This window comes from Drosophila sechellia, unplaced genomic scaffold, assembly GCF_004382195.2.
Source record: "Drosophila sechellia strain sech25 unplaced genomic scaffold, ASM438219v1 U_43, whole genome shotgun sequence".
Classification (NCBI taxonomy): Eukaryota; Metazoa; Arthropoda; class Insecta; order Diptera; family Drosophilidae; genus Drosophila; species Drosophila sechellia.
The window spans coordinates 25,748-37,026 of record NW_022611318.1 but is presented as its reverse complement, the minus strand read 5'-3'; the positions used below and the strand labels follow the sequence as shown (position 1 = coordinate 37,026).

At 35.5% G+C, this 11,279-nt stretch overlaps 2 non-coding genes across 2 annotated transcripts; both read left to right on the top strand.

Annotated features, from left to right (window-relative positions):
- Nucleotides 1-4,017: 4,017 nt before the first annotated feature.
- LOC116803296 lies at nt 4,018-6,012 on the top strand. Its single transcript, XR_004363533.1, has one exon. It is a non-coding gene; the product is annotated as a small subunit ribosomal RNA (ribosomal RNA).
- A 687-nt stretch (nt 6,013-6,699) lies between these two features.
- Nucleotides 6,700-6,878, top strand: LOC116803294. The gene has a single exon (XR_004363531.1). It is a non-coding gene; the product is annotated as a 5.8S ribosomal RNA (ribosomal RNA).
- The last annotated feature ends 4,401 nt before the right edge of the window (nt 6,879-11,279 follow it).

Genomic DNA, 11,279 nt, shown 5'->3' with positions numbered 1-11,279 from the left:
TGACGCATATGATATTGTCCCTATCATATAATTTTTGATATATAGACTTTAAAAGAATTGTAGTCAAGTTGCCAAACACCTCGTCATCAATTTAGTGACGAATATGATATTGTCCCTATCATATAATTAATATAAAGACTTTAATGGATTGTGTCAAGTTGCCAAACACCTCGTCATCAATTTAGTGACGCATATGATATTGTCCTTATTATATAATTTTTGATATAAAGACTTTAAAGAATTGTATCAAGTTGCCAAACACCTCGTCATCAATTTAGTGACGCATATGATATTGTCCTATCATATAATTAATATACAAGACTCTAAATGAATTGTGTCAGTTGCCAAACACCTCGTCATCAATTTAGTGACGCTATGATATTGTCCCTATCATATAATTTTTGATATAAAGACTTTAAAGAATTGTATCAAGTTGCCAAACACCTCGTCATCAATTTAGTGACGCATATGATATTGTCCCTTTCATATAATTAATATAAAGACTTTAATTGGATTGTGTCAAGTTGCCAAACACCTTCGTCATCAACTACTATATTATGGTTGCGGCCGACCTCTCATATTGTATTCTCTTATGTGTTCATAGGATTTTGACAATTATCGAGTAATTAAATAATATACATATGAAAATGATTAATTATTATATGTATATAGGGAAAAAATGATGAAATATTCCCATATTATCTTAAGTATTATAAGAGGAAAGACGCGTTGCCGACTGCTATATTGTTCAAACTTATGTATTTATATGATTTTGGCAATTTATGAGTAAATTAAAAAAATATACATATGAAATGGTTAATTATTATATGTATATGGGAAAAAATGCTAAGATATTCCATATTCTCTTAGTATTATAGAGAAAAGCCATTTAAGTGAGAGGGTATAGTAGTGTAAACGACCGGAATTACGACAGAGGGTTCAAAAACTACTATAGGTAGGCAGTGGTTGCCGACCTCTCATATTGTTCAAAACTTATGTATTCATATGATTTTGGCAATTGTATGAGTAAATTAAATAATATACATATGAAAATGATTAATTATTATATGTATAGGGGAAAAAAATGCTGAAATATTCCCACATTCTCTTAGTATTATAGAGAAAATCCATTATAGTGAGAGGGTATAGTAGTGTAAACGACCGGAATTACGACAGAGGGTTCAAAAACTACTATAGGTAGGCAGTGGTTGCCGACCTCTCATATTGTTCAAAACTTATGTATTCATATGAATTTGGCAATTTATATGATAAATTAAATAATATACATATGAAAATGATTAATTATTATATGTATAAGGGAAAAAATGCTGAAATATTCCCACATTCTCTTAGTATTATAGAGAAAATCCATTATAGTGAGAGGGTATAGTAGTGTAAACGACCGGAATTACGACAGAGGGTTCAAAAACTACTATAGGTAGGCAGTGGTTGCCGACCTCTCATATTGTTCAAAACTTATGTATTCATATGATTTTGGCAATTATATGATTAAATTAAATAATATACATATGAAAATGGTTAATTATTATATGTATATGGGAAAAAATGCAGAGATATTCCCATATCTCTTAGTATTATAGAGAAAAGCCATTTAAGTGAGAGGATATAGTAGTGTAAACGACCGGAATTACGACAGAGGGTTCAAAAACTACTATAGGTAGGCAGTGGTGCCGACCTCTCATATTGTTCAAAACTTATGTATTCATATGATTTTGGCAATTGTATGAGTAAATTAAATAATATACATACGAAAATGATTAATTATTATATGTATATGGGAAAAAATGCAGAGATATTCCCATATTCTCTTAGTATTATAGAGAAAAGCCATTTAAGTGAGAGGGTATAGTAGTGTAAACCACCGGAATTACGACAGAGGGTTCAAAAACTACTATAGGTAGGCAGTGGTTGCCGACCTCTCATATTGTTCAAAACTTATGTATTCATATGATTTTGGCAATTGTATGAGTAAATTAAATAATATACATATGAAAATGATTAATTATTATATGTATAAGGGAAAAAATGCTTGAAATATTCCCACATTCTCTTAGTATTATAGAGAAAATCCATTATAGTGAGAGGGTATAGTAGGTGTAAACGACCGGAATTACGACAGAGGGTTCAAAACTACTATAGGTAGGCAGTGGTTGCCGACCTCTCATATTGTTCAAAACTTATGTATTCATATGATTTTGGCAATTATATGATTAAATTAAATAATATACATATGAAAATGGTTAATTATTATATGTATATGGGAAAAAATGCTGAGATATTCCCATATTCTCTTAGTATTATAGAGAAAAGCCATTTAAGTGAGAGGGTATAGTAGTGTAAACGACCGGAATTACGACAGAGGGTTCAAAAACTACTATAGGTAGGCAGTGGTTGCCGACCTCTCATATTGTTCAAAACTTATGTATTCATATGATTTTGGCAATTGTATGAGTAAATTAAATAATATACATATGAAAATGATTAATTATTATATGTATAAGGGAAAAAATGCTGAAATATTCCCACATTCTCTTAGTATTATAGAGAAAATCCATTATAGTGAGAGGGTATAGTAGTGTAAACGACCGGAATTACGACAGAGGGTTCAAAAACTACTATAGGTAGGCAGTGGTTGCCGACCTCTCATATTGTTCAAAACTTATGTATTCATATGATTTTGGCAATTATATGATTAAATTAAATAATATACATATGAAAATGGTTAATTATTATATGTATATGGGAAAAAATGCTGAGATATTCCCATATTCTCTTAGTATTTATAGAGAAAAGCCATTATAGTGAGAGGGTATAGTAGTGTAAACGACCGGAATTACGACAGAGGGTTCAAAAACTACTATAGGTAGGCAGTGGTTGCCGACCTCTCATATTGTTCAAAACTTATGTATTCATATGAATTTGGCAATTATATGAGTAAATTAAATAATAAACATATAAAAATTAATATTTATTATATGTATAAAAAAAAAAATAATCATATATATATGAATAATGGAAAAAAAATGAAATGTTCCTATAATCTCTTAATATATAAGAGAATAGACCGTATGTTGGGTGGCAAACGGAATTGAAAAATACCCGCTTTGAGGACAGCGGGTTCAAAAAACTACTATAGGTAGGCAGTGGTTGCCGACCTCCCGCATTATTCGAAATATTTATTTCGGATTATGTTTATATTGGTTACATAAATAAAGTATATTATTATCCGTACAAATTTGTTTCTCAGTTCTATAGAACACGGGACTTGGCTCCGCGGATAATAGGAATATACGCTTTTTAGATAATATCGTTGAAACAAAAGTCAAGTTTCTATTATATATAGAATAACAAATCGTTTCCATATATTATCGTTAATTTTTGGAGCAGGCAAATATTAATTTATTACCTGCCGTATAGTTGGATTATTATATCGTTACGGTATAATACAAATATGGATTCTTATGAAAGAAATATAAAATTATATATTAAATGTGGAAATATTATCATATGCGCTTGGTTTTATGTTATATATTACCAGAGAGATATATGAAAAGAGATAAATTTTAAATTTATCTTCAAAATGCAAATGATTTAACTTAATATTTATATTGGTTAAACAAAAATTGTACATGTGTGGATACAATAATTATGTATGTTGGAAATAAAATGATATTTTATAATGAAATATGTATATATAAAAAGATAAAATTATAGAAACATATATATTACAATAATTATATGAAATTCTTGTTATATTGGTAAAACAAGTATAAATTAAAAATGAAAATATGGATTACGAATGCTATATAAAAATGGCCGTAATCGAATAGATTTTTACTTATATTTATATATTTAAAATTTTACCCAAAGGCGAAATATTGAATTTTATTCAATATAATAAAAATCATGGAATTATATAAAGTGAAAAATCTATATATCTATTATATTGCTTATTTCGATTCAAAAAATATGAATGGAATATGAAGGAAAAACATTATTCTGGTTGATCCTGCCAGTAGTTATATGCTTGTCTCAAAGATTAAGCCATGCATGTCTAAGTACACACGAATTAAAAGTGAAACCGCAAAAGGCTCATTATATCAGTTATGGTTCCTTAGATCGTTAACAGTTACTTGGATAACTGTGGTAATTCTAGAGCTAATACATGCAATTAAAAACATGAACCTTATGGGACATGTGCTTTTATTAGGCTAAAACCAAGCGATCGCAAGATCGTTATATTGGTTGAACTCTAGATAACATGCAGATCGTATGGTCTTGTACCGACGACAGATCTTTCAAATGTCTGCCCTATCAACTTTTGATGGTAGTATCTAGGACTACCATGGTTGCAACGGGTAACGGGGAATCAGGGTTCGATTCCGGAGAGGGAGCCTGAGAAACGGCTACCACATCTAAGGAAGGCAGCAGGCGCGTAAATTACCCACTCCCAGCTCGGGGAGGTAGTGACGAAAAATAACAATACAGGACTCATATCCGAGGCCCTGTAATTGGAATGAGTACACTTTAAATCCTTTAACAAGGACCAATTGGAGGGCAAGTCTGGTGCCAGCAGCCGCGGTAATTCCAGCTCCAATAGCGTATATTAAAGTTGTTGCGGTTAAAACGTTCGTAGTTGAACTTGTGCTTCATACGGGTAGTACAACTTACAATTGTGGTTAGTACTATACCTTTATGTATGTAAGCGTATTACCGGTGGAGTTCTTATATGTGATTAAATACTTGTATTTTTTCATATGTTCCTCCTATTTAAAAACCTGCACTAGTGCTCTTAAACGAGTGTTATTGTGGGCCGGTACTATTACTTTGAACAAATTAGAGTGCTTAAAGCAGGCTTCAAATGCCTGAATATTCTGTGCATGGGATAATGAAATAAGACCTCTGTTCTGCTTTCATTGGTTTTCAGATCAAGAGGTAATGATTAATAGAAGCAGTTTGGGGGCATTAGTATTACGACGCGAGAGGTGAAATTCTTGGACCGTCGTAAGACTAACTTAAGCGAAAGCATTTGCCAAAGATGTTTTCATTAATCAAGAACGAAAGTTAGAGGTTCGAAGGCGATCAGATACCGCCCTAGTTCTAACCATAAACGATGCCAGCTAGCAATTGGGTGTAGCTACTTTTATGGCTCTCTCAGTCGCTTCCCGGGAAACCAAAGCTTTTGGGCTCCGGGGAAGTATGGTTGCAAAGCTGAAACTTAAAGGAATTGACGGAAGGGCACCACCAGGAGTGGAGCCTGCGGCTTAATTTGACTCAACACGGGAAAACTTACCAGGTCCGAACATAAGTGTGTAAGACAGATTGATAGCTCTTTCTCGAATCTATGGGTGGTGGTGCATGGCCGTTCTTAGTTCGTGGAGTGATTTGTCTGGTTAATTCCGATAACGAACGAGACTCAAATATATTAAATAGATATCTTCAGGATTATGGTGCTGAAGCTTATGTAGCCTTCATTCATGGTGGCAGTAAAATGTTTATTGTGTTTGAATGTGTTTATGTAAGTGGAGCCGTACCTGTTGGTTTGTCCCATTATAAGGACACTAGCTTCTTAAATGGACAAATTGCGTCTAGCAATAATGAGATTGAGCAATAACAGGTCTGTGATGCCCTTAGATGTCCTGGGCTGCACGCGCGCTACAATGAAAGTATCAACGTGTATTTCCTAGACCGAGAGGTCCGGGTAAACCGCTGAACCACTTTCATGCTTGGGATTGTGAACTGAAACTGTTCACATGAACTTGGAATTCCCAGTAAGTGTGAGTCATTAACTCGCATTGATTACGTCCCTGCCCTTTGTACACACCGCCCGTCGCTACTACCGATTGAATTATTTAGTGAGGTCTCCGGACGTGATCACTGTGACGCCTTGCGTGTTACGGTTGTTTCGCAAAAGTTGACCGAACTTGATTATTTAGAGGAAGTAAAAGTCGTAACAAGGTTTCCGTAGGTGAACCTGCGGAAGGATCATTATTGTATAATATCCTTATCGTTAATAAATATTTGTTATAATACAAATAAATACAATTTACCAAAATAAAAATATTACAAAATGATTCCACGGAATCAAAAGTTAAAGTCAAAATAAAATGAAGATGGCTTTTATTTTATATGTGGGGCTTGGCAACCTCATAAAAAGACTTTAACATTATTAATGTTGCTGTGCGTATTTGTGGCAGTACTTACTACAACAACGGCGTTTCCTATAAAAACAAATTCTCGAAAATGGAAATCGAAGAAACTAAACTAAATTCGAAAGTAGAAGTCGAATTAAAATAAAAATAATTTTGAATGTGTGGTAATCAAAATAAGTGTGTGTGTATATGGACCATAATATACACGCGTTGCGAATATGTATTGTTCATCTATGTTATGAGCATACGTTGGCTAATGCAACAACCTAAAATATACAATGTTTGTACCTGTCATCCATCAGGTTAATGTTTTATATAAATTTTGCAGTATGTGTCACCCAAAATAGCAAACCATAACCAGATTATTATGATACATAATGCTTATATGAAACTAAGACATTTCGCAACATTTATTTTAGGTATAAAAATAAATTTATTGAAGGAATTGATATATGCCAGTAAAATGGTGTATTTTTAATTTCTTTCAATAAAAACAATATTGACATTATATAAAATTGAATTATAAAACTCTAAGCGGTGGATCACTCGGCTCATGGGTCGATGAAGAACGCAGCAAACTGTGCGTCATCGTGTGAACTGCAGGACACATGAACATCGACATTTTGAACGCATATCGCAGTCCATGCTGTTATGTACTTTAATTAATTTTATAGTGCTGCTTGGACTACATATGGTTGAGGGTTGTAAGACTATGCTAATTAAGTTGTTTATAAATTTTTTATAAGCATATGGTATATTATTGGATTAAATAATGATTTTATTCATAATATTAAAAAAGAAATGAAAAACATTATCTCACATTTGAATGTGAAAAACGAAGAGAAATATTTTCTTTTTCAATCAAATAATACTGAGAAATGTCTAGCATAAAAAATTGAAATATTTTTCATCTAGAATTGTCTCTTATTAATGATTCGGAAAAAGAAAAATCTTGGTTTTGTTATTATTCTTCGTTGGTTCGTTAAATGGATAAAAATGACTTTGCTTACAAGAACTATTGGAACTATTTATAACGAATTTAATTGATTGTTTTATCATTTATATATAAAGAATTTATGGCAAAATATAGTTATATATACAACCTCAACTCATATGGGACTACCCCCTGAATTTAAGCATATTAATTAGGGGAGGAAAAGAAACTAACAAGGATTTTCTTAGTAGCGGCGAGCGAAAAGAAAACAGTTCAGCACTAAGTCACTTTGTCTATATGGCAAATGTGAGATGCAGTGTATGGAGCGTCAATATTCTAGTATGAGAAATTAATGATTTAAGTCCTTCTTAAATGAGGCCATTTACCCATAGAGGGTGCCAGGCCCGTATAACGTTAATGATTGCTAGATGATGTTTCCAAAGAGTCGTGTTGCTTGATAGTGCAGCACTAAGTGGGTGGTAAACTCCATCTAAAACTAAATATAACCATGAGACCGATAGTAAACAAGTACCGTGAGGGAAAGTTGAAAAGAACTCTGAATAGAGAGTTAAACAGTACGTGAAACTGCTTAGAGGTTAAGCCCGATGAACCTGAATATCCGTTATGGAAAATTCATCATTAAAATTGTAATATTTAAATAATATTATTAAGAATAATGTGCATTTTTTCCATATAAGGACATTGTAATCTATTAGCATATCCCAAATTTATCATAAAATATAACTTATAGTTTATTCCAATTAAATTGCTTGCATTTTAACACAGAATAAATGTTATTAATTTGATAAAGTGCTGATAGATTTATATTATTACAGAGCGTTAATTTTTCGGAATTATATAATGGCATAATTATCATTGATTTTTGTGTTTATTATATGCTCTTGTATGATTAACAATGCGAAAGATTCAGGATACCTTCGGGACCCGTCTTGAAACACGGACCAAGGAGTCTAACATATGTGCAAGTTATTGGGATGTAAACCTAATAGCGTAATTAACTTGACTAATAATGGGATTAGTTTTTTAGCTATTTATAGCTAATTAACACAATCCCGGGGCGTTCTATATAGTTATGTATAATGTATATTTATATTATTTATGCCTCTAACTGGAACGTACCTTGAGCATATATGCTGTGACCCGAAAGATGGTGAACTATACTTGATCAGGTTGAAGTCAGGGGAAACCCTGATGGAAGACCGAAACAGTTCTGACGTGCAAATCGATTGTCAGAATTGAGTATAGGGGCGAAAGACCAATCGAACCATCTAGTAGCTGGTTCCTTCCGAAGTTTCCCTCAGGATAGCTGGTGCATTTTAATATTATATAAAATAATCTTATCTGGTAAAGCGAATGATTAGAGGCCTTAGGGTCGAAACGATCTTAACCTATTCTCAAACTTTAAATGGGTAAGAACCTTAACTTTCTTGATATGAAGTTCAAGGTTATGATATAATGTGCCCAGTGGGCCACTTTTGGTAAGCAGAACTGGCGCTGTGGGATGAACCAAACGTAATGTTACGGTGCCCAAATTAACAACTCATGCAGATACCATGAAAGGCGTTGGTTGCTTAAAACAGCAGGACGGTGATCATGGAAGTCGAAATCCGCTAAGGAGTGTGTAACAACTCACCTGCCGAAGCAACTAGCCCTTAAAATGGATGGCGCTTAAGTTGTATACCTATACATTACCGCTAAAGTAGATGATTTATATTACTTGTGATATAAATTTTGAAACTTTAGTGAGTAGGAAGGTACAATGGTATGCGTAGAAGTGTTTGGCGTAAGCCTGCATGGAGCTGCCATTGGTACAGATCTTGGTGGTAGTAGCAAATAATCGAATGAGACCTTGGAGGACTGAAGTGGAGAAGGGTTTCGTGTGAACAGTGGTTGATCACGAGTTAGTCGGTCCTAAGTTCAAGGCGAAAGCCGAAAATTTTCAAGTAAAACAAAAATGCCTAACTATATAAACAAAGCGAATATAATACACTTGAATAATTTTGAACGAAAGGGAATACGGTTCCAATTCCGTAACCTGTTGAGTATCCGTTTGTTATTAAATATGGGCCTCGTGCTCATCCTGGCAACAGGAACGACCATAAAGAAGCCGTCGAGAGATATCGGAAGAGTTTTCTTTTCTGTTTTATAGCCGTACTACCATGGAAGTCTTTCGCAGAGAGATATGGTAGATGGGCTAGAAGAGCATGACATATACTGTTGTGTCGATATTTTCTCCTCGGACCTTGAAAATTTATGGTGGGGACACGCAAACTTCTCAACAGGCCGTACCAATATCCGCAGCTGGTCTCCAAGGTGAAGAGTCTCTAGTCGATAGAATAATGTAGGTAAGGGAAGTCGGCAAATTAGATCCGTAACTTCGGGATAAGGATTGGCTCTGAAGATTGAGATAGTCGGGCTTGATTGGGAAACAATAACATGGTTTATGTGCTCGTTCTGGGTAAATAGAGTTTCTAGCATTTATGTTAGTTACTTGTTCCCCGGATAGTTTAGTTACGTAGCCAATTGTGGAACTTTCTTGCTAAAATTTTTAAGAATACTATTTGGGTTAAACCAATTAGTTCTTATCAATTATAACGATTATCAATTAACAATCAATTCAGAACTGGCACGGACTTGGGGAATCCGACTGTCTAATTAAAACAAAGCATTGTGATGGCCCTAGCGGGTGTTGACACAATGTGATTTCTGCCCAGTGCTCTGAATGTCAAAGTGAAGAAATTCAAGTAAGCGCGGGTCAACGGCGGGAGTAACTATGACTCTCTTAAGGGTGGTCCCCGGTAATGCTAAACTTGTTTAGCAGCTAATTTGAGCGGCAAAACTTTTCCGATGGGTTGGTTCCCCAGAGGAAATTTATTCATATTGGAACTACAAATAGAAATAACGAGCCTCGGAGCAATTTACGCAATCTGATGACGACCCGACCCTCCGTGGACATCTTCCCGGAGGACCAATATGAACCAAACGCAGCGGCTACTCTATCTAGGGTACCCTGCACAGTATGTGGCCGGTCCTTTAACAGCAAGAGAGGACTCGGTGTTCACATGCGATCTCGGCACCCAGACGAACTTGATGAAGAACGTCGACGTGTCGATATAAAGGCAAGGTGGAGTGAGGAAGAGAAGTGGATGATGGCGAGAAAGGAGGTTGAGCTCACAGCAAATGGACATAAACACATAAACAAGCAACTAGCGGTGTATTTTGCAAACCGCAGCGTCGAAGCCATCAAAAAGCTAAGACAAAGGGGCGATTATAAGGAGAAAATAGAGCAGATAAGAAGGCAATCAGCTCTCGTCCCGGAAGTTGCAAATCTAACCATAAGGCGCCGCCCTAGTAGAAGTGAGCAAAACCACCAAGTAACAACATCAGAAACAACTCCAATCACACCCTTCGAACAGTCGAACAGGGAAATTTTGCGGACACTGCGTGGGTATAGCCCCGTAGAATGCCATTCCAAATGGAGAGCCCAAGAGCTACAAACGATCATTGACAGGGCAGAGCTCGAGGGAAAGGAAACCACTCTCCAATGCTTATCGCTATATCTCCTAGGAATTTTTCCGGCACAGGGTGTACGTCACACTCTGACGAGACCTCCTCGGAGGCCTCGAAATAGGAGAGAAAGCAGAAGGCAGCAGTATGCTGTCGTCCAGCGTAACTGGGATAAGCATAAAGGAAGATGCATCAAGTCCTTGCTAAATGGAACTGATGAGTCGGTAATGCCAAGCCAAGAAGTAATGGTTCCTTACTGGAGAGAAGTAATGACTCAGCCTAGCCCAAGCTCTTGCAGTAGAGAAGTGATACAAATGGATCACTCGCTTGAGAGGGTTTGGTCTGCTATTACAGAGCACGACCTTCGGGCATCAAGAATCTCATTATCTTCCTCTCCGGGGCCTGACGGGATAACTCCAAAAACAGCCAGGGAGGTGCCGTCAGGTATTATGTTGCGAATAATGAACCTAATTCTATGGTGCGGCAATCTACCACACTCTATCCGACTGGCCAGAACCGTCTTCATCCCGAAGACGGTGACGGCGAAGCGACCGCAAGACTTTCGTCCAATATCGGTGCCTTCAGTCCTGGTAAGACAGCTAAATGCAATATTGGCAACCCGGTTGAACTCATCAATCAATTGG